The sequence below is a fragment of the Protopterus annectens genome, chromosome 2.part1 (genome assembly GCF_019279795.1).
Source record: "Protopterus annectens isolate FY-2018-M chromosome 2.part1, PAN1.0, whole genome shotgun sequence".
NCBI lineage: Eukaryota > Metazoa > Chordata > Ceratodontiformes > Protopteridae > Protopterus > Protopterus annectens.
In genome coordinates, this window is record NC_056729.1 from 50,497,409 (window position 1) to 50,522,174 (window position 24,766).

General features: G+C 40.6%; 1 long non-coding RNA gene across 1 annotated transcript; it reads left to right on the forward strand.

The window, feature by feature from the left end:
* Positions 1 to 7,418: 7,418 nt before the first annotated feature.
* LOC122793962 lies at positions 7,419 to 12,782 on the forward strand. Its single transcript, XR_006363598.1, has 2 exons — positions 7,419 to 7,570; positions 12,438 to 12,782. It is a non-coding gene; the product is annotated as an uncharacterized LOC122793962 (long non-coding RNA).
* Positions 12,783 to 24,766: the final 11,984 nt, after the last annotated feature.

The following is a 24,766-nucleotide window of genomic DNA, read 5'->3' on the forward strand; positions in this document are numbered from 1 at the left end:
TCCATTCAAAATATATTTTCACATTGTGGTTTAGAATTACCATTTTGGAAGCCTTTTCATCCCTGTTCATTGGGGGTCAAGAAGAAACCTTTGTCTGGCTGTTTGCATACTGTGCTGAAATCTGAAATAAAACTATACTCAGACAACAGAATTCTGAAACACTGTTTCAATTTTTGCACACTTTTAGATGTAATCTTTGATATTTTGCATCAGAAATATGTTTATCAAAGATGTCTTTTCTTTTCCCAAATTCAAACTGTAATGTGGTAAGTTACATATTGCAAGTGATTTTAGAGAATCAGCTTGTAGAACAGTTATAAAAAGTGGTAAAGTTTAATTCATTCATTACAGCGGTGTAGAAGGATAAAGCTCTGGGTAAGGCCCAACCCAAATGGGTTTGATTAGCTGCTCTGGTGACTGATAGAGGGGCAGGGAAGAGTGGACGTTACCATCCGTGGTGGGAGGTTGGTTCTTTGGGTGTCTCCTGTGATGATCCCTGGTGGATGCTGAGGACATCACTACTGGGAGGTGTAGTCCAAAAGGGATAGGGTGGGGACATGGGTGAGCCACTGTGGAGGTGGGGCAAAATGCCATGTGTCTCCTGTGCACAGTGCACACACACCCATTGGAAGCAAACACAAGAACTGTATGGGAGGTGGGAGTATTAGGGTAAGTCATAAAGGAAATCCTCCCTAGTGCATGTTAGCAGCCAGACCCCTGGATGCCCTTAAGATCAACTCTGGCCTCAGCCCTACTGGAGCACATCTGTGGGGTTAGGATGTGACTGGTAGACCCAGTGTTGGATATGAGGCACTGGTTAGGAAACTGTGGGATGACGCAAAGGGGTAAACCCCTCCCCCAAAACAAAAGTCTGATGAAGTCAATAGAATGTGGCTTGATATTTGCTTTTGTTCTTCATCTAAATATGACAGTCCACTTCAGCTAAAAACAAAGGCTGCATGCTTCTAGCCAAAAGACATTTTGTTATTTAGTAGTCAGATTACATAGCTCAGTGTGTTTATTAATTTTGTCATTTCTGTTCTGCTCTGCTTCTTACTATTCCTCATTTTGAAGTGATAAATCATGTGGCTATGTGGATTTTTCTGTAAAATGTACTTTGATAGTTTGATACCTAGTACATGCAGGCATGCATACATACCATCCGTAGATGTACGGCCCAAGCTCTCATTACATTACTTATAGAACGTGAAAAGAAATTGCACAGACAGACTGACAGGTAAGGAAATCCTCTTTTGGAGTTTGGAGGAAACCAATGTACCCCTTCATTATTTTATACCATTTTATGCCACCTTCTTCATTTATATGGATCACTAGTTGTGAAGGTAATTTCTAGTACCCACTACTCTGTTTTTTTATGTTTATTTTCCTTTGATAACTTAAATCTGTAGAAGTCGGCATCTTAGATAGCTTCTGATGACTATTTTTTTTATCTTTTGCAGCCCTCATTAGTTAGTTATTTTATTGTATTATTCATTCTCCTGCACATTTGAATTTATTTTTCTTGCCTTATTGTCATTTTATTTTATGTAAGATGCTTGGGTTTAAGCATCTGAGTACTTTTGATAATTAACAAAACAAATAAATAAATCTTAAAAAAAGATGGGTGGGTGCACTGACTTTATTTATTATTTTCCTGTATGACCCAGGAACAAGATGCAAAATATTAAAAGAAGCTAATATATAGTCTGTCACTCTATCATAATTCTTGTTATTTTTATATTTATTATTATTATAAGTACTACTAGTAGTAATATTACTCTTTTTTTGTTTTCCTTTATTTAATTTGTTAACCAGGTACATGCACTTACATAATGGGCCCATTCAAAAATACAAAAAAAGCATAAAGACAGACAGATAACTGGATGCATTTGCTTTCAAGCAGACAAATCATTGCAGAACAAAACCATATTTTAAACAGACATCAGTCTATTCTGGAAACATAGTCTTTGCTGGACAGATCTATAGCGAAAATTGCCTGCTGTTAAATGTTCTCTAAATGCCATTTACAAATATTCTTGAAACATTTACATTTTGTCATTATACTTAAATTAAGCTCTCAAAAGAAGGATGAGGTAATAGAGAGCTATTATTTAGTGTAATTGTGTTTATATTTTCAGCCAGTTTTACCATTCTTGAAATTTTGTAGCAATGTAGTTGACTACTTGGTATTGTTTAAGCAAATTATTTCATATTTTTACAGTTGTTATTTGGATAATATTAATTTATTTTATACTGTTTTTGAGTGGTAGTTTGATATCAAGTGCTTAGGGAATAAGCACTATAATAAACATTAACTAAATTGCACACCAGAGACTGCAATTGCTGCTGGAGAATGTTTGGCTAACACTAGAAAGTCTACACAAAGGGACTGACAGAGAGACATAGGAAGAGGTGTAGAGTGGAAGATCCTAGAAAGCTAAATTATTGACAAAGTTAGAAAACAAGCATGTGTAAGACAATGGTACAAAAACAGCAGCTTGTAAATATATAAGCATGTAAGCTGAATACTCTGTGGATGGTAAAAGAATTACTGTTAAACATGGTAGTACAGCAATGCAAACTGTATGCCAAGAAAAATCTGAAGATGTGCCAATCAGTGAAATCTTTATACTACTGATATCAGCCCAAAGTGTGTGTGTGTGTGTGTGGGGGGGGGGGGGTTGGGGTTCTGGAAGACGGACTGGTTGTGGGCTACCTGCAGGCAGGATAGCCAAAAATGAAGATGCAACACTGAAACTACTCAAGACATCTGCATTTATATTAATTTGCTAACACAGCTGTACTTTCTTTATGTAGGATTAAGAAGCGGAGGTGAGGAAGAAGTTATAGTCTTACTGTTGTAAATAATATTTTTAATATTTCAAACTTAGCTTCAGGAGACAGAACATATGATGCAGACAGACTTCTTTAAGAGGAGCAAGATGTTTAACTTGCATATGATTAATGTGGTAGGAAAATGAGAAATGACCTCCGCTATTTTCTGATGCTCAACTTCCAGTCAGTTGCTATTGTTTGCAATCTGGTGTGAGTGCTGGAAAACATTGCCTTTGTTTTGCTAAATTAATAGTTTTTGGTTTGGTTATGAATTACTCCTTTGCAGTTGAGAGAGAGAGAGAGAGAGAGAGAGAGAGAGATCAAGGCTGATCAAAGGACTAATATTGGAGAGAAAGTGACCAAATCAAACTAAGACCAGATTATCTGTGTATAGTATGACATGTAGCTTGGTGTGGTCAATGGAATGTACACTGATGAAGATGGTAAGATGTGGATTTGGAAAATATATGTTGTACAAGAACACTGAAGGATCTAATTCATTCACTTCACTTCCTTCCACTTTTCCTGGTGATGATTACAGTGGCAGCAGACTAAATAAACCAGGCCAAACTTCCCTTTCCCCTAAACATAAATTACATCAATTCCTGCTTGACTAGGAGGATTCCCAAGCCATTCAAAAGATACAGTCCCTTGGTCTTCCCTAATTGAGCTGTGTTTGTAACAGCTTCAACATGGGATATCATTATAAACTACCCAAACGACCTTGTCTAGCATTTCTTCAGGTGAAAGAGCAACACCTCTGCTCTGTATCATTCCTGGATAACTAAAATTCAAGAGTTGGCTTCACCACCACAGTTCACAATAGCAACTACAAGACTGCAACTGCTGCCCAGTCCATGTGTCAGTGACTCTTCTCTTTACCATCACATGTGGAAACTGACCTCCGCACCCCAGTTGTAGAGAGCAATTCTCTCTTTCCCCACAGATTATCATAACTCCAGATATCAGAAATGCAGATTCTCACGTTGAACTAAAGGTTACAGTCAGATGGATTCATCCTCTGCAAACAAGATACTATCATCAGGTACCCAGACACTATGATGGAACCTGACACTTTCAAATAATACATTTGAGTTAATGTCAGGAATACCAGAATGACTCTGTATCTAGCACACAACACCAGCATGGACCCTCATACTTCACAGGATCTCACTTCAGCACCTGTTTGGGGCAAAACATCATAAGTGCTGTCCAAGACTACCACACAACTGTGGAACTGGCAAACTCCCAGAACTCCTAGATTCATAGATTGTTACTAGCCAAATGACCTAGGGGGCCTTTCTAATCCTAGCCAAGTTTTCCCAAAAGAATAATGATGTCTTGCATCCAAATAGGACATTAAGGGCCAGGCATTTATAAGCTTCGTCTTTCCATAAGGTGTAAGGGTGCCTGGCCCAGTGAAAATTTCCTATTCCTCATCCACTGGTCTAGGTTGTGCTTAAGCTGGGTAATAGATGAACTCAACTTCACATGGATTGGAGGTCTATTCCATAAGAGGCGCAGTCTCTGGGACACATGTCTGTCTCTCCAGCATGTTGTTTAAGTCAGACAAAATTCAGATCCTTAGACCTTGTATTTCTTTTTTTTTTTAACAAGAAACATCTTTATTAAATTATCAAGTATGACATAGACAATCATACATTCCAAGCCCCACCCCAAGCTGATAGTGGTAACTATGCTGAAGCTTACACTAAAGCCCTGTACAAATCACTTGCATAAGTGTATAAACTCAATTGTTTACCATCACATCAATTCCTGCTTGACCAGGAGGATTCCCAAGCCAGTCAAAATATACAGTCCCTTGGTCTTCCCTTATTGAGCTGTGCTTGTAACAGCTTCAACATGGGATATCATTATAAACTACCCAAACTACCTTGCCTAGCGTTTCTTCAGGTGAAAGAGCAACATCTCTGCTCTGTATCCTTCCTGGAATCAAAGCTAGAGTCCCAAGTAAAAGCAAACTGCAATGGTGGACATCTAGTATCAACAAACTTTAAAATACATGAAAAATGTTGCTGTCCGAGAAAACAAAGGCAAGGCCCCAGCAATGGAAAAGCACCCTCCTCAGCCTCAACAGGCAAATAAGACAACTTGTCAAAGCCTCTGTGGGACCAGACCACATCTCCAGCTGTCTTCTGAATAGGCTAAGATATGAACTAACATCACCATTAAGTACCCTTTTCAATCATAGCCTAATCACAGGCTTTGTTCCCGTGGAATGGAGAACAGCAACAGTTATTCCTGCCCACAAAGGTAGCATAGCAACAGACCCTGGGAATTACAGACCCATAAGCCTGACCAGCCTCATATGTAAGGACATGGAACGTATCATTATGGACCTCTTAAAGACATAGGTGACCTCCAATTCCTGGATCCTACCCAGTTCGGCTTTGTCAAGGGCAGATCCTGCCTGTTAAATCTGGTGGACTTTGAAAATGTGACCAGAGGCACTGACAAGGGCAAATCTGTACACACAGCATACCTCAACTTGGCAAAGGTTTTCAACACAATCCCACATTCAGGCATTACCGATAAACTTAGCAAATTGAATGTAAACCCCTTCATTGTAAGATGGGTTGCCAACTAGCTCACAACCAGATGCACTCTATCAAAGGAGGTGACTCCACGTTAACCAGCAGACCTGTTACCAGTGGGGTGCCACAGGGGTCAGTGCTGGGCCCCCTACTGTTTGTTATATACTTCCTTGGAAGTTCAGGTCAAAACTAAGGGGTTGTGGCTGACCAAGTTTACAGACGACGGCAAACTAGGTGCAATCACTGAATCCCCTAATGATTTCAGTATACTCTAGGAGGGTCTCATACAGACCAACGACTGGTGTTTTAGTCATAGTCTCAAACTGAATACAAAGAAATGCATCATCATTCCCTTTGGCATAAACAATGTCCCTTCACACTATCAAATCAACAACAATACCCTAAGTACCCACAAAGTGGTAAGGGACCTGGGATTACAAGCTGACTGCAACCTTAACTTCGACCACCATGTGTCTACTTTAGTAAAGAAGACTTTCTATGTATCACACTTGATTAGTAAAGGCATCACCTTGAGAGAAAAAGAGATTATAACCCCTCTATACTCGGCACTAATCTGGCCCATAATTGAGTATAACTCCTCATTTGGCATGTACCGTACAAAGCACGTGCAGCAACTGGAGAGACCTCAAAGGTTTCTAACAAAGAAGATCAAGGGGCTCCAGCTTGTACCTTACACAGACCAACTAAAGTCCATGTCACTATACTCCATGTCAACTAGACTTCTTAGGGGAGACTTATGCCTAGCCTACAGAGCAATCCAAGACCCAAACCTAATGAACTTGCTTCATATCAGTAAATCAAACAGGAATAGGGGTACCCATTCCTGGGACCTAAGTATGGCCTGCAACTTAAATAGGATATAATGGAGGGGCAGCTTTATCTCTAAGCTACTGGCACATCTGTGGAACAGGCTACCGATTAATGTGAAACAGGGCACCTCTATGACACTGTTCAAGAGGAACATGAACGAGTGGGTGGGGCCCCGTAAACTCTTACCAGGGATAGTACTCACTACCCTTCTGGACATTGGCAGTCATCACTAAATGCAATCTTAAGTATTAACTAGCATTTTCATGTTATAACATTGGGATGAAACGGCTAGACTTAAAATGACCTCTGGGTTGATAGCCTAGTAATCTCCTATGATCATATTATCAACAGTTCAAAAAATAAAAGTAGATAATACTAGTCCTAGAAAAAAAAAAGACAAAAAATTGTTGATTATAGTGTCTTATGTACTGAGAAAACATGAAGTCTTAAACCACTAGGATTTGCAAGCAGAAATAAGAGCAATATGGAGGAAAGATATACATACAGGTTCATAGGTGTTTACTAGGCTAATGACCACAAGGGCCTTTTTAAGTCTACCCATGCATCCCAAATCTCTGATAAGTTCTGATACCCTTGATAAGTGTAAGCATGGGCCTGGGAGATGAACCATTTACAGGTTACCTGTGTCCATTAGAGACATAGGTGCCAAACCAGGGATGAATTTCTGGTTTCCTATCCAGTTGTCCAAGTTGCATTTGAATTGGGTTAGGGAGGAACTCTGCTTCACATGGATCCTGTTCCATAGATGCGGTAGTCTCTGGGATACATACCTCTCTGTCCAGCAGGTCCTATTTATATCACAGGCAAGGTTTAAGTCTTTAGAATGGGTAATTCTGGTGCTGTTTATTTTGTGGATAGGCAGGAGGGCCATCAGAGTGGAGTCTGACAATGCCCTGTTTGCCAGGAATTGATCTACCCTCAAAAGCCTGTAGGAGACAGAATATAGGGATTGGGACTTGAGGCTGTCTGCATAGGACATTTTACTTACACCCTGTATTCTTTTAGTGAGGAACCTCTGTGGACGTTCTATTTGTTAGATTTGCCTGGTTAGGTACATACCAAAGGGGGCACTGTACTCAATGATAGGCCTGATGAATGCTGAATACAGTGAAACAATAACTTCCTTGGACTTAGATGCCATACCTTTGTTTATAAGTTGCACAACACAGAATGATTTCCTCACAGTATGAAGTGCAGAAGAAGGCAATTCTGGGCACATTGTGGGTGCTGAGGAAAACACTATCGGCTAACATCAAAGATTGAAGCAATACTGATGTCATGAACTTTAATAATGCCCTAAATAAAGAAGGGAGTCCACTCCTGTTAAGGTATGTAAAAAAAAAAAACTAAGCATTTGGAGAAATTGAACTGACATGCTGAAAGTTCTTGGATGAATAAAGCAATCCAAAATGAGAGTATTGCATGCCTGAGTTATGCTATACTATTTAGGTATGTGGAATCTTGATTTTCTCTTTGGAAATCCCCATGCATTGTTTCAAACATTTCACATTTGTTTCCAGCAGGACTATATAAACAAATGTATTAATACACACAGACGGGCAGGTACACAGATGTATAGACATACATACATTCATAATATACATTCATAAACGCATATAAGCACACACATGCATAAATGTATATGGATACACCCACACATGCATACATACACACACACACACACACACACACTGCATACTTAAAAAAAGATAATGTATTTATATTTAGTTATCAACTTGGCGCCATCTACTGGCGAAATGTATACTTTACCATGAACATATTAGGTTCAGCAGCAATCAGTTATGTGGATTTAAACAGAATCTTGTATTTGCGAAATTTTGCATTCTCTTTTTTATTGGAAGATCTGCTAAGGAGTAACAGAAAAGGGTGATTTGGAATCTTGATTTCCCTTTGGAGCTCCACATGCACTCTTTTGAACATTTCTCATTTGTTTCCATCAGGACTCTGTAAATAAATTTATTAATACACATGGGCAAATACAGAGATGCATAGACATATTAACATAGGGATGTCCTTCATGGATGCATCTGCAGTCATAACAACTGGGTTGTCCTGTCGTCAGGCAGCCCTTCAGTCGGCCGGATTCCAAAGTCCGGGTCCGGCTTCGGCTGATGTCGCACTTCACCCGACGTCATCTCTGTTGGTCTTCGGGTATAAAAGCATCAGCCGACGCCATTTTCTTCAGTCTTTCTTGCCGCGTGGCCCAAGCAGAAGCTGTTCGCAAGTGCCGGTCGGTCGGATCCAGAGATTACTTCTACGAATACTACTTGAAGACTTCTAAAGCTAAGTACCCGTTGGGGACTCTTTCTTGCCTCAGCCGATGTCAGAAAAAGTTAATAATTGTTTAACCTGTGGGAAACAAATACCTCATAAAGATTTCCACTCTTACTGCCTGCCTTGCTTAGGCCCAGCCCACGACGTAGCAGCCTGTTCGTCCTGTGCTTCTTTCAACCGACGAACGCTTAGACGTCGGTCGGAGTTTGCAGAACAGTTTTTCGGTTCTGTTTTTGCGTACATTATGCCGTCGGATCCTCCGACTCGCATTCTGCCAAAACGCAAAGAAAAGACCGACACTCGCCCGCGGTTTCGGCCGAAACCACGGTTAAGCAAACCGCGAGTGTCTCGGTTTCGGCCGAAACCGAGAAAACTGATCAAAATACAGCTGAATCTATCTCTACAACTGAGGTTCCTGCTAACACTCTTGAATCGGCCTCAGAAATTTTATCCACTACGGTGCTTACCACTGACTTATCAGACACCATTCCCTTGGATGTCTCTACCCCAGCACGTGGTGCTGCTAGGCCTCCAGCAGCCATGTCCATTAAGGCCTTCGCCAGGGCTAAAGCAGCCAAGACTACTAAAACAGTGCCTGTTAAACCCCCCTCAACCAGGCCTTCTTCCAGTTCTCAAATGCTTACTTTGGCAGAAGATTTAATTTCATTAATTAGAGGATCTCAATCTCACCCAGACAGGGCCTCTCAGCCCCCAGAGAAGAGACCTAGGGCAGAGCCCCATGAGCCAGTGTCCTCTGATGATTCTGCTGATGAATCAGACATAACTGACCAGCCAGAGGCTCCTTTCTCCAATTTTGAAGATTCTGATGCTGAAGAATCCATTCCAGCTGCTTCCCCACCAGAAGAATTCTCCTTTGGGGAAACCTTGCATGCCATGCGAGAACAGTTCCAATGGCAGCAACAGGATTTTTCAGACTCCAGGAAAAGACTTAGGACCTTTTGCACCTTCCACAGCACAGGCCCTTAGCTATACCTCCTGTTCTCTCTGTGGTGGATGATGCTTTCAATGATGTCTGCTCCGCTCCAGATTCTTTACCCCCAGCCCCTGCCAAACCAGACAGATTTTACAGGGTGCCAGATACTCATCACCACCTTTACAAGGCCCCTCTTGCAGACCCCGAAACTATTTCCCATGGTCCCAAGGCAGTAGCGACCATAGCTAAAACCCTGTTCCTTCTGAAGGGAAGCAAGGTCATTAGACAGATGGGGTAAAAGGTTTACACTTCAGCCACTCTCTCAGCTAGAGCTTTAAACTGTCAGTTTCACATGATACAATACCAAGAGTTTATGCTTGATCAGTTAACTAAAAAGCTAACCACTGATGAATCTCTTGATAAGAAATATGTATTAGAAATGGTAAATAACATACAGCAAGTTAGTAACCATTCTTTAAAATGTGGCTATGATGCACTGGAGGCTTCATTTAGATCAGCCATGACTGGCACTGTAATTAGAAGGCATGCATGGCTAAAGGAGCAAGCTTTACCGGATCATGTTAAATCTAAATTGCTAGATGCTCCCATGGATAAAACAAGTTTGTTTGGTACACCTGCCCAGCAGGTTATGAAGAAAATGGAAAAGGTTTGTCATTTGGAGTTCTGAAAGAGGAAAAGATGTATCAAACATAGATATGCCTAACATTCTGGAGTATCTGGCCGAACTACTTCATTCAAGCCTGTCCTACTCCTCCATCAAGATTCATGCATCAGCTATTTCAGCAGAATACAGCTTTGATCCACCTGTTTTTTCACACCCTTTGCTCAGGCAGTTCCTCAGAGGAATCAAGAATGTAAAACCTCCAAGGAAACCACCATTGCCAGCTTGGGACTTGAACTTTGTGCTAGAAAAATTGACACTATCACCTTTTGAACCAGCAGCAACAGCAGACCTACAACACCTGTCATGGAAAACTGCTTTCCTACTGGCAATTACTTCAGCAAGGAGGGTTTCAGAACTACAGGCCTTAATGGCAGTGCAACCCTTTCTAATCTTCCACCAAGATAGAGTGTCCATGAGGACTAATCCTACATTTATGCCTAAGGTGGTATCCAGAGTGTCTTTAAACCAGGCAATCCACCTGCCTACCTTCTTTCCCAACCCACAAAACAGAGGAGAAAGAATACTGCATACCTTGGATGTACATAGACAGCTACGCTACTACTTGGACAGAACAAAAATAGCAGAAAGACTGACCAACTTTTGTAGCCTATGCAACAGGAAGGGAAGGAAAAGCTATTTCCAAACAGACAATCTCCAAATGGATAGGAAATTGCATACGATTCTGTTACTTCTTCCATGGAAAGCCAATTCCACAGAACATAAGACCTCATTCTACAAGGGCAACAGCCACTACCACAGCCTTCTTACGAGGAGTGGCTACCAAAGACATTATTGAGGCGGCTACTTGGACCTCCGTGCATACATTTGCCAAGCATTATAATTTACCTCTATATTCCAGATCCCGAGCAGGGTTTGCCTCTGCTGTTCTGCAAGGGATCCTAAACACACCATAATTTACTTTTATCCTCCTCCCCTAGTTGGCTATGGTATTCTACCCAGTTGTTATGACTGCAGATGCATCCATGAAGGACATAGTACAGTTTTGTACCTACCATAAATGTAGATGTCCGAACTGGATAGCATCTGCAGTCAGGATTACCCTCCCTCCTTCCCCTCTGTGGTACTCCTAGGGTGTTTACCCTTGTAATAGCTAGCTAGTGGGGGGATTTCTTTCATGGTGTATTTGTTTGTATTTATGTACATACATGCTTATTTTTGTGTTTACCTCTATCTTTTGGAAACATTGGCATCTATCCAAAATTTTTTAGCCTTCTATAGGGCTTCTGGCATCTGGGGCAAGAAACACTGAAGAAAATGGCGTCGGCTGATGCTTTTATACCCGAAGACCAACAGAGATGACGTCGGGTGAAGTGCGACATCAGCCGAAGCCGGACCCGGACTTTGGAATCCGGCCGACTGAAGGGCTGCCTGACGACAGGACAACCCAGTTGTTATGACTGCAGATGCTATCCAATTCGGACATCTACATTTATGGTAGGTACAAAACTGTACTTTACCACCTGTCCCACTTTGCGAGGGACAGTCCCTCTTTGGGCAGTTGTGTCCCGCAAAAAAAAAATGTAAAAATGGAAAATGTACTGAGATTTTAGGGCAAAATTATTTCCTGTATTATACATAATAGTTACATAAAACAGTTATTCTGTATCTGAAACACCTACATGTTATAAGAAACAGAATAAGCAAATAAAATGCTAAAAGAATAAGCTTTTATTTAGGCAAAAAAGTGAAGTTATGTCCTTTGTACCAGCCGTGGGTATGTTTTGGCCTGCAAAACCTGACGTTTGTACTAAAAATGTCCCACTTTGAGCATTTGAAAAGGTGGCAACCCTATATTAACATAAATTATATAGGAGCATGCACACACACAAAAAACATGAAGATATATATATATATATATATATATATATATATATATATATATATATATATATATATATATATATATATATATATATGTATATATATATATATATATATATACATATACATACAGACCACGGCCTAAACAAAAGCATACACTCACACATACTGCATGCTTAAAAAAAGAGATGCAGAGATATGTCATAGTCACCTATCTACTTGATGCCATCTAGTGGTGAAATGTATACTTTACCTTGATTACATCAGATTATGCAGCAGTCATTTGCTTGGATTTAAATTGCCCTTGGACTGAAGTGTATTTTCAGACTGGAATTTTGGCGAGCTGTACATTATTATTATGATTATTATTATGCTACTTTGATGGTGTTTATGTTTCCCTGCTGGTATATGCTACTAACAGAACCTTGTATTTTTTTAGTGAAAAATCGGCTAAGGAGTAACAGACAGAGTGGCTCTCTGAAACTGACAAAGCAACCAAAACTGAATTTCTTGAATGCATGCTCATAGCAGCATCCGAAAAAATGCAATACACAAGCCTATAAAGCTGGACTGGGAGATGAAAAATATAGCACTAAAATTAAATATTGATGACCTCATTATATATATATATAAAAACAAAAGGATTGGTGAATGTGGAACATTGTTCTTTAATATTTTAATTTAAGCTTTATTCTAATGCTCATGACTTAATTTTCTGTGTGGCACAGAACATTGTCATTCTATTTCTGAGCAAAATAAATAAGCAGGTGGTATGCTAAATGGGCAGGATCAGTGTTTACTTTATGCATCTCAAGCTTTCTTGCCAGAATGTGTGACAAGTGGGCAGAAGGTGTGATGTGTGATTAAACTTGAGACTGCAAGTGCGACAGTAAAATCAAACTAAGCAAAGCTTTTAATGTTTGCAGATTACAGAACACTATACATTCTTATGGGTTTATGCCAATGAATTTCATAGAGCAGTATGGAAATTGCCATCATCATAGCATAGAAGATTTGTGAAAGTAAAAATGAATGACACACCTTGTAATGTCTGACACCTGATGGTTGTGCTTTGCTTGACTGATTTTAAGATTTATGCATGACTGCTAAGGCTGTCATTTTAGCTAACAAACTGATATTCTGCAATTACCATGAGTTCTGTAAAGTTATGAGGTATACTAAATACAACAATGACTGAGCATTTTGTTTTACTCATTCGTTTTCAGCTAAGTACTTTATCATCTTCAGGGTTGTATTGGAGGCTATCACAGAAAGACATACATGCAAATTACCTCTCTGTCTCTTGCATACCTACACAAGTGTATAGGATCACTGATTCATGTATTGTCATGTTTTTGAGATGTGGGAAGAAATTAGAGCACCTGATAAAAACCCATGCAGACAAAAAGAAGACATACAGCTTCCACAGAAAAGGCACCCAAGCCATTCACACATTTTTGTAAAAATGGAAGATTATATATAAGCACTTGTCCTATGTTCATCATGTTTTTTAAACAAGAAACATCTTTATTAAATTATCATGTAGGTTATAGTCAATCATACATACATTTATATAAATGAAAACCATATTAACATACATTTAGTTGCAAATGTACATCACAAACCATATTAACATAGTTTTAGTTGCAAACATATATCACTTATAATCTATCCAGTCATTGTCAGTCAAACATTACATAGCTCATTCGAATCCTGTCTTCTTTTAAACCTATTTCCTCCTGTGCATGTATTGTTCCCACAATTTCCATTTTTTCCTATGTGATTTGCTCCTACCCTTTTCTAAAGTTCCATATTCCAGTTGTTGTATCTCTGTTACTATATTCAGTACTGGTTTAGACTTTGATTTCCATTTTCTAGTAATTGCTTTTGTGGCAGTCACCATAATTAGACTCAGCAAGACCTTACTAATGTCTACACAATTCCAATTCTGTATCATAGCTCAAAAAATAATTTACTTAGTTACACCAATTTGCTCACCCAGTATCTCTGACAGAGCAGTTTGGAGGGAATCCTTAAAGTTTGCCAACTCACTACACTCCCAGAAAATATGTCCCCAGTTACCTCTTTCTTCCCCATCACACCGCCAACATTTGCTGTCTACCTGAAGAAAAATTCTTTGGAGTCCAATTGTGGTATAAAAATATCTATATAAACACTTCCAAGCAAAGATCCTAAATCTTCAAGACTTTGTTGCATATTTGGGATATATATATATATATATATATATATATATATATATATATATATATATATATATATATATATATATATATATATATATATACATATATATATTCCCACATTGTTTCTTTGTGAATTGCTTATACTATCTCTCTTCCCAATCCTTTCTAACCTCCTCTGATTGATTCTTATAGTTATCATGCAATATATTATATGCTCTACTAATTAATCCTTTTTTAACAGCAGCTTCTGCTCTAGATTCAACTAAAAACTGTACCAGTGCTGGCCTTTTGCTTAGGATCCCCATGTTTCTTTCTCTTTGCCTGTACTCTGAGATCAGTCCTTGATAAGGAAAATTTATTTTCCCACTGTATTTTCCCAAAAAGGGAAGGCGTCTCTGATCAGTATTAGCAAGAAACTTTGATCCCTCATAAAATCATCAAAGGCCAGTTTCGAAAGAAAAATTGCCCTAGACACTAAAGATAATCACAAGGCCTTCTTTAGTTATGTCAGGAACATGGGCGGAAACTCCCAGATATGCTCTGAATTGTTGCATAACGGTACAAAATATACTGAACCTACAGACATAGCCAAGATCCTGGCAGACAGATTCAGCACAAACATCTCCCCCCCTCCCCCCCAAAGGAGCAAATGCCTATCCCAACTGAATGTAACCTCCCTGACATCACAGATGCACAGGTGAATGCTGCCCTCTCCAAAGCAAAAAACTCAGCATCTATGGGACCGGACGGTGTCCCAGGCTCTGTCTTACATGAGCTCCAAGAAGAACTGAACCCTCACATTAAGTCACTATTCAAACTTAGCCTTACTACAGGATATGTACCCAAAGAATGGCGTACAGCTACAGTGGTCCCACTCCACAAAGGTGGTGCCACAATGGACCCCGGAAACTATCGCCCCATAAGCCTGACTAGTCTGGTCTGTAAAGCTATGGAGCGTATTATCATGGAACTCATAAACAAAGACATTGGGAGCCTCCAGACACTGGACCCTACCCAATTCAGCTTTAAGGGCAGATCTTGCCTCTTAAACCTAGTTGATTTCTTTGAAACAGTTACCAAAGCCATAGATGAGGGCAACGTAGTCCACACAGCCTACCTGCACCTCGCAAAAGCCTTCAACACAATACCCCACTCAGGCATCATAAATAAGCTTACCAGCTTAAATATCAACCCCTATATCACAAGATGGGTTGCAATCTGGCTCAGAGATAGAACCCACATGGTCAGAATCGCAGGTGCCATGTCCGAATCCAAACCAGTTAGAAGTGGCATCCCACAGGGCTCAGTTCTGGGACCTCTCTTGTTCAGTATATACTTCTCTGAGGTTCAGGCTAACACGGGGGGATTATGGCTGACAAAGTTCGCAGATGACTTCAAACTGGGGGCCATAATTGAATCTCCAGCTGACACAAGCATCCTCCAAAAGAGTCTCACAGAGACAGATGCTTGGTGCCAGAGCCACGGCCTCAAGCTAAATGCTAAAAAGTGCATAGTTATCCCCTTTGGGAAAAACAAGGTGCCCACAAATTACCCCATAGGTGGTAATCCATTAAGTACGGAAGAAATAATTAGAGATTTGGGGACCAACATAGATAGTAATTTCTCCTTTGATAATCACGTTGCCAAAGTGGTTAGAAAGGCCTTCTATATAGCCCACCTTATCACGAAAGGGTTCGTATCTAGATCAAGAGAGGTCATTGTGCCCCTCTACTCATCACTCATCAGGCCCATAATTGAATACAATGCCCCTTTTGGGATGTACCTTACCCGACACCTGCAGCAACTGGAGAGACCCCAAAAGTACCTCACCAAGAGGATCATGGGCTACAAACAGATGTCATATGCAGCTCGACTAAAGAAACTCCAGCTCTACTCAGTTGCTTACCGCCTACTCAGAGGCGATCTATGCCTGACGTACAAAGCCATGTCAAACCCAGAATTAATGGACATGCTCCACCTCAAAAAATCCAAGTCCCTTAGAGCTACATGCTCCAGGGACCTAAACCTCAGCACAAAAATAAATAGGACATGCTGGAGGGACAGATTTATTTCCCAGAGGCTCCTCTCACTCTGGAATATAATCCCAGTTCTTGTTAGATATAGCCCCTCGCTGACCCTCTTCAAGCGAAATTTGGACGTGTGGATGGGAAATCGCAAATTCACCCCTGGGATCTCTCCTGTGTCCCTGCTAGACAGAGGCACAGTAAACTAATCTTAAAAGGGTACCTTCTGTGACCTACTTTACAGAGGCACAGTAGGCTAATCTAATAGGGAGGCGGAAGCCAAATACACTCTGGCTGGGCTTATGAATGCCCTAGGGCAGATAGCCTAGTATCTACCTATGAACCTATGAAAACAATCTCTAGCCTGCAGTCCAAATACATTCTTGGCCTCTTTCCATTCTATTACCTTTCCTTCTCTAAGTATTTGCTTCCAGTACCTTGGTTTGTTTGCCAGTTTTCTCCAATAAATTCCAGCCCCCCCTTGCCTATTGTCTATATCCCTAATTGCAGTCAGCCCTATCTGCAGAATCTCCTTTCTCCATTCCCGTGCTGGCTTAGTTCTTATAATACTTTCTTCTACTTTACACATATAATATTTTGTAGGGCTATTGTTATTCTTCTTAAGGCTCTGTATCCAAAATCCCAGTCTGTCCTTGTTCCTTGAGCTTCCCCATGTTTTGTCATCATCCCTTTCCACTTTGAATGACAGGTTTCTGCTCATACAATGTACAGGAGCCTTAACTGTGTAGCTCTGAAATACCCCTTCAAATCGGATAATCCCAAATCGCCTTGCTCAGTTGGAAGAATCAGCTTTTACCACTTGACTGTTGCCTTCTTCTCTTCCCAGATAAAATCATTCCACTCTTTATTAATTGCTATCCACAACTTCTCCTCTGGTTGATAAAAATATGCCTGACCTGTGTATAAAACTAAAGGGAATAAAAATATTTTAACTGCTTGTATCGTGCATATCTTCCATATCCATATAAAACAAACTTACAATTTCTCATTTTTTGCGTTATCTTTTGTTCAGTCTCTTCTGACATATCCTTAGTTGTCCCACCAGAATCCTTTTTAATCCATACCCCTGAGTACTTCATTTTATCATGTCCCCATAAATATGGATATTGCTGAAACAATTTGTGGGTGGGTACATAATTTACAGCTATTGCCTTTATTTTAGCTTCATTAATTTTGCATCCTGAAAAGATATGAAACTGCCTCAAAATGTTCCACAACACTGAAATGTCATTTTCTGGTTTTATCAGGTATAAACTAATATCATCTGCAAATTGGGACAGCTTCTCTTGACTACCATACAAATTATATCCTTGAATTTTTGAGTCTGTTATTTTCTTTGCCAGTGCAAATAACAAAGGGGAAAGAGGACACCCCTGCCTGGTTCCTCATCTCAAACAGAAATTATCAGAGAGGAACCCACCCACTGTAATTTACAGCTTCAATCTTTCCTATATCCTTCTAATCAACCTTAATTTTATCAGGGAATGCAACTGCTTCCATTGCCCTGCTCATAAACTCCCATCTGACTCTGTCATATGCTTTCTCTGCATCAAGACCCACCAACAACAGTGATATTTTCTTACATTCAGCTTCTCTCTGGATCATCAATGTTCTGTTAATGTTGTCAAATGTTTGCCTCCACTCCACAAAATCACATTGATCCATAGCTACCAATTCTGGCATCACCTTTGCCATTCTTTTAACCATTATAGCCATAAACACTTTATAATTATGGTTTAGGATTGAAATGGGTCTATATGAATCTGGATCTGATGGGTCTTTACCCTCTTTAGGTATTACAGCTACCACAGCTTTCTTCCAGGAAGTTGGTAATTATCCTTCTCTTAAAATACTGTTAAGCAAAACTTTCCAGATCTTTATCATTTTTACCTCCTAGCTTCCAAATGTCCACAGGAATCCCATCTATTCCTGAGGACTTTCCTCTGGATTGGTTATACATCGCCATTTTTTATCTCATCTTCTTCAATCCTATTAGTAATTGAGCCTCATCTGCATCTAGGTTGGGAGGGTGGCCTAATGGTTAAGGTGTTTGCCTTATAAACACAAGGTACAGGGTTTGAGTCTCACAAGGGATAGTTGGCTAAACTTAAAATGGCTTGCAAGGGCAGTTAACCTAGTACTAATCTATGAACTTATGAACCTTGGCATATTTAATTGTTTCATAAACATTTCCATTTGTACATTCTTCTTGATCTCCATATTTTTCTGCTTTATACAGGCTTTCATAAATTTTCCAAAATATTTCTAGTACTTCTACAGGATCTCCTGTTATCTTCATTTTTATAGGCTCCCTAAGCTTGGTAACAACTCTTTCTACATTCTGTTGCCTGAGTAGTTGTGCTAAACATTTTTGTGCTCTGGCATTATTATCAAAAAACAGTTGCTTAACAGCAATCTTTCTAAACACATGCGTATTATCAAGGTAATCCTTTATTTCTGCTTAGCATTTTGCAATTTCTCCTCTTTTTGTTCTCTTAGATTCCCCCTATTCTGCAATACTTTAGCATTTGTCAGTCCCTGTAAATAATTCTTGTTACTTCTTAACCATATGTCTCTTTCTTTTATTTCAGCCTATTTAAAACTCCATTTTAATTTTACCCCGCTCTCTAGCTATATTTTCAGAAGAAAAACTCCTGAGTAATTTCCACTATCCATTCCTTAAATTCCTTTCTTTTCAGCCAATAGGTGGGAAAGCATCAGTGTCTCATTTTTATTTCATTACCCTGTGCCTTTATTTTATTATTTGAGTGTGATATGAAATAGTTATTGGATGTGTAGCAAAACTTTCAATTAAATGCAGATGTTTCTGTGAAATGTAAGTTCTGTCTAGCCTAGCCCAATTTTTGTATCTTGGGGAATAATATGTAAATTCACTCCAAACTCATACCACTGAATTCACATCTTCCATACCAAATATTTTCATAAATATCTTCAAAAATCTACCCTCCTTTGTTATATTTTCCCTTCTTGGCCCCCAGACACATTATCACTGCTGCAAATCAAATTCCAGTCTCCACCTATAAGTAATATTTCCTGTTGAAAATTGTTTATTTATCCCAGAATTTTCTTAAACTTCATTATAGCAGTTTTAGGTGGAATGTAAACACATGCCAGTGTAATATTCCTCCCTTTCCAGTAGCCACTTAGAAATTTACCATTGATATCTTTTTTATCCTTTTATATCACTACTGGAGCTCCTCTTGCAATTAGTATAAGTACTCCTCTTTTCCTTTACCTCAGGTATTCCAGTGAATAACCATCCTGAAAACCTTTCATCTGATGTTGTCAGTTTTCATTCTGTCCTCAACTTATAGGTTTGGATCCGATCCTTGGATCTGACTCAGCCTTTGCCAAAGCTCATGGCAACCAAAAACTCTTGAGCTTGTCCCTTACCCACAATGCACCAACCCCAAGTACCTCAGATCTCGTTTGCCACTTTTAGCAAAAGACATGGTTACCTCCACTCCCGAGCTAAGTGATATTTTCTTTATCAAAAGTTAATACTTCCTTAACTAAATTTGTTTAATCTTTGGGTCTATTTAGTCTCTCTTGTCTGTTGCTTCCTTTTTCTTATAGTTTCTTCTAAGTTAATCTGCATTTTCTATTTTTCTCTTGTATGGGACTCTTCTATAGCTGTGGCTGATTTTTTTCTCTGTTTAAAAAAAAGTTGTTATGGCTTCTTTACCTTTCTTCTAACTTCTGTCATACTGGTTTAGTTTTGGTGTTATGGCTGGCAAGGAGAAAGGCCCTGCAGGGTTCAAAAATGCCTCAAGTGTGGGCACAAAATTCCTTCTTCAGATGCACATACTTTTTGTATACTGCTTAGGCCCTCTGCACATACAAGAAGACAGTGCCATATGCCAAGGGTTTAATCCCAGAACTATTACTGAAAGGAAAAATAAACACATTCTTAAAGGATTGCTTCTTTCCTCTTTTGAAGAGGCTTTATCTGGTGCTATGTCCTCATCAAAGAAATCCAAATCACCATCTCCGAGCCCTTCTACTTCTTCCTCAAGGGCATTGGATCGTCAAGGACAAGACCTCTACTGGATCTGACTCTTCCACTGAATCATAAGAAAAAAAATCAAAAATGTTGGATCAGACTTCATCCTTGGATCCAAAACAAAAAAAGATTTGTTGTCTCTGACCTCTACATTCGGTCCAAAACATATAAAGATAGACCCATCGGATCAGACTGCCTCGGATCAAACAAAGAAATTGCCCAGTCCATCTACTTCATCTAGTCTGGTTGTCTTATCAAGGACTAGATATTCCCCTTCCATGGATCCTGTCCCCTCCAGGGTTCCTTCACCCTTTTTGGAAAGACCCAAGTCTCCATCTGTAATTTCCACTCGCTCTTCCAGGAATCCTTTGGAAGAAGATGTGGCGAGATTGGTGAGAATTTTCTCGGTGCAGAGCCTGACAGGTGTCCCTTCAGCTCCTACCCCTTTGGGTCAGGAGGTCCAATCTTCCAATACCCCACCTTACCAGTTCCTCCTCTGATTCCTTCCATGGGGTCAGAGTCCTTAGATCTGAGCCACCTGGCTCTGTCTGCCTTGGATCTGAGGATATCCTTATCCTCGGATCCAAGGCCTCCTCTGAGCAGTTTGGTTCAGTCAGATCCAGGGAGCTCTTGGAACAAGGCTACCCTGTTGGATTTGAGATGTTAGAGTCAACTCAGAAGTTTTCAGAGCCATCTCTGCACCTCAGGGCCTTTGTGCGAGTTAGTTTGGCTCCAACTTCTGCCTTGGGCTGGGGCTCTCCTTGTAGCAGGGAAGGATTATGGTCCAGAAGCTTGTCATTTTGGAATTGGGGTCCTATCCCTCTCTGCGGAGGTCTGCCTTTCAGGTTATGGAGAGAGCCTTGTCTGCCTCGGCAACACAGATGGTTCTTACCCCCTCAGCTCCTCAGTCTACAGCCTTGCTGTCTCTGTGCTTGGAGTCTAACCTCTCTTCTCCATGGGGACAACTTGTACCAAAACTCCAGGCTTCCCAACAGGGGGTCCCATCTTCTTCTGATACCTTCCAGAGCATCCCACTGAGGAAGTCCCTAAGAAGAAGATGTGCAAGAGGAAGCTCTTGGATTCCCCAGAGGAATCTATCACAAAAGATACAGACTTTAATGAAGATGAAGGGTTCCCATGGTCACCTCTTGATGATGTCTCATTTGGAGACATCCTCAAAGTAATGAAACAGAGAGGTGGCTGGAAGTCCAGCAGCTCTTTGTCCCAGGAGTCTGTATTCCTGGAGGTGTTCAGTATTGGCCCATCTACCTCCTGGGTGACTCTGCCCATTGACAAGCTCACTAAGTTGATCTTTCAGCAGGTATGGAAGGAGCCCAACACCACTGAACCAATACCTCAGAGACCTGACAAAATTATGGCAGCACTGCAAGACAAGCAGTTTTGGGCAAAAGGGGTGCCTGTTGATGCCATGGTCATGGCGATAGCCATTAAGAAGGAACTTGCTGAAGACAGCTCTACTGTTCTTCCCTCCAACAAGGAGTCTCAGGTAATGGACATGTTTGGGAAGTGTGTCGATGCTTCAGTGACCTTTGCCTTAAGATTACTGAATGAGCTGGTGCATTTCACCGGGTTATAGAGAGATCTCATTAAGGAACTTTCTGACACCTTCTCAGGATCTGTTTCTGAAAAAGTGCAAGTCTCTGTGACTTCTCAGTTGGCGACCCTGCAATCGATTTCCAATTCTTCCATGAGGCTTATTTCGCACATATCCAAGAAAACCTCAAGGGCAGGGGGTTCAGGTGTTTCCATAAGTAGGCACGCCTGAATGCACTTATGTGATTTTGCAGAGCCCTTCAAGTCTCCGTTCATCAAATCTCCTTTTGACAGCCTGTCTTTGTTTGGCCCCAAGGTAAAAGACACATGATCTAGGTGTGAAAAGGATGGAAAGACCCTGTTTGCCATTGGTGTACATTTTTCCATCCCTCTAAGATCCTTTTCCAGGAATCAATGAGGTAGTGGAAAATGTGGTTCAAAAGGTCCCAGGGACCTTTTCAGGACACATGTGGATGTAGTTCCCCCCAGGAATAGAGGGAGAAACTCCCAATTGTAGACACCACCCTCACACCAGAGGTGGCCTGCAAAATCAAGGGTCCAGAGATTCTTTCTTTGTAGACCCTTCCAACGTTCCTGAAAGGCAGCCCAGTTACCATCCTCTGGAGGCAATTGGGGTTTGACTTTCCCTGCACCAGAGTACCTGGCTAGAAATAACAGATACTTGGGTGTAGAGAGAGGTTATTTCCAGAGGTTCTATAATACCATTTTCTCTTCCTCCTCCAACTTCAAGAAAAATACCCGATGTTCCACCCAGTCTGAGGGAACAAGCAACAATTTAGGTACAAAGGCTGCTAGAAAAAGGGTTATCCAAGAGGTCTTGCCAGATCAGATAGAATCCTGATTTACTCAAAATTCTTTTTAGTGCCAAGGAGAACAGGGGACTGGAGACCAATTCTGGATGTCAGTAACTTAAACAAGTCAATTTGATGCACCAAGTTCCTAATGGTCCCAGTTCAGTCCATTTTCCCCTTTTTGGGTGAGGATGATTGGATGTGCTCTATAGACTTTCAGGATGCATGCTATCACATAAAGAAGAAGAGACAATCCAGAAGATACTTACACTTCTGACTGGGAAACAGTCATTACCATTTCAGAGTTCTGCCCTTTGGTCTCACCACAGCCCCTAGGGTGTTTACCATGTGCATGACAGTAGCTGCAGCTCACTTGAGACTACAGGGATTCTAGATTTTCCTAATCTAGTTGACTGGATCATTTCTGCCCCAACCAGGCATCAATTGTGAAAGGCAAAAGAACAAGATCTCCAGACATGTTCTCTGCTGTTGGGATAACTATAAACTATTAAAAATATTAACTAGAGCCAGCTCAAGTTTTAGAATTTATAGAAGCAGTTCTCAACACAAAATCAACCATAGCATCACTTCTTCCTTCAAGAGCTCAGACAATAAGATCACAGGTCAGAAAAATAATATGTAGTACCAGGATTTCAGCCCATTTGGTTCTTCAAGGTCTGAGTTCAATGTTAGTGGCTGTAACTCTAGTACCATTAACAAGATTTTAGATGAGGAGTTTACAGTGGATGCTAGCAACACAGTGGTCGATACTCTACCAACCCATGTCAACTCCAATCTGAATCACCCATACATGCAAAAGAGAGATCTCAGGTGGTGGATTCAGTCGGATCAGGTTCTACAAAGCCATCCATTCATTTCCCCTCAGTCCAAGGCTGTAGTGACCATAGATGCTTCCCAGATGGGGTGGGGGGCATTATCTGGGGAAAACAGTCCAAGGTACTTGGTCCCCCAAAGAGGCCAACTTTCATATCAATGTCCTACAGATGAAAGCAGTGCTTTTAGTGTTGCAAGCCCTTCAAGATGCTCACCCACTGGGGACAATTGCAATTCAAATGGATAATATGTCAGTAGTTTGGTACATCATCAAACAAGGAGGGACCAGATTTTACCCCTTGTATCGAGAAGTGCTCAGGATGTGGCAATGGGCAATCTCATCCAACCGCTTTCTGATAGAAACTCAAATTCAAGTAAGTCCAATGTGATAGCAGACAAGCTGAGCAGGAGCCTTCTTTTACCTCATGAGTGTTTTCTCAACAAGAATATGACAGGAATCAATTTCAGCCTGAGGGGCCAGCCTTGATGTGACCTTTTTGCATCTCCCCTAAACAAGTGCAGCAGCTACTTTGCCTTAATCCCCCCTACAGGAGGAATCACTGAGGGATGCTCTACTTCATGATTGCCCCCCCCCAGTTTACTTTACTCTTATCCACCAATTCCACTAATTCTGAAATTCCTTCAAAAAGCTGCCATGTTGAAGAGCAAAGTCATCCTCATTTCACCTTACTGGCCTCAACAGATGTGGTTCCCCTTCCTTTGACCTCACTTACTTCTCGAACCTTGGATTCTGGACCCGAATCCAGACCTCCTGTCTCACCTGACTGACATGACTCATCCAGATATACAAAGCCTCAGGCTGACCCCCTGGCTTCTCCGATTGCATTAATAGCCAGGCAACCTATGATTTCTTCCCCCTGTCTGACACATACTTTTATCTTCCCATAAAACTTCTACATGTAAGCTCTACTCCAGTAAATGGAGAAGATTTGTTTACTGGGCACATCAAAATAATGTTGATCCTTTTTCAGCTCCTATACATACCATCCTTGAATTTGTAGCCCTTCTCTTTAAAGAAGGAGCTAATTTCTAGACATTTAAGGTCCAATTAGCAGCAATATTGAATTTTCACATTGGATTTGAAGGTTATTTTGTTGCTTCTCATAAGCTCTGCAAAGCCGTTTTGCAAGGCACTCTTCTTTTAAGGCCTCCTGTTAAAGACCTTACTCCGCCATGGGATCTAAATCTGATACTGCAAACACTTATCCATCCCCCTTCAAACCAGCAGCTAGGTGTGACCTTAAATATCTTAAATGTCTTGGAAAACAATATTT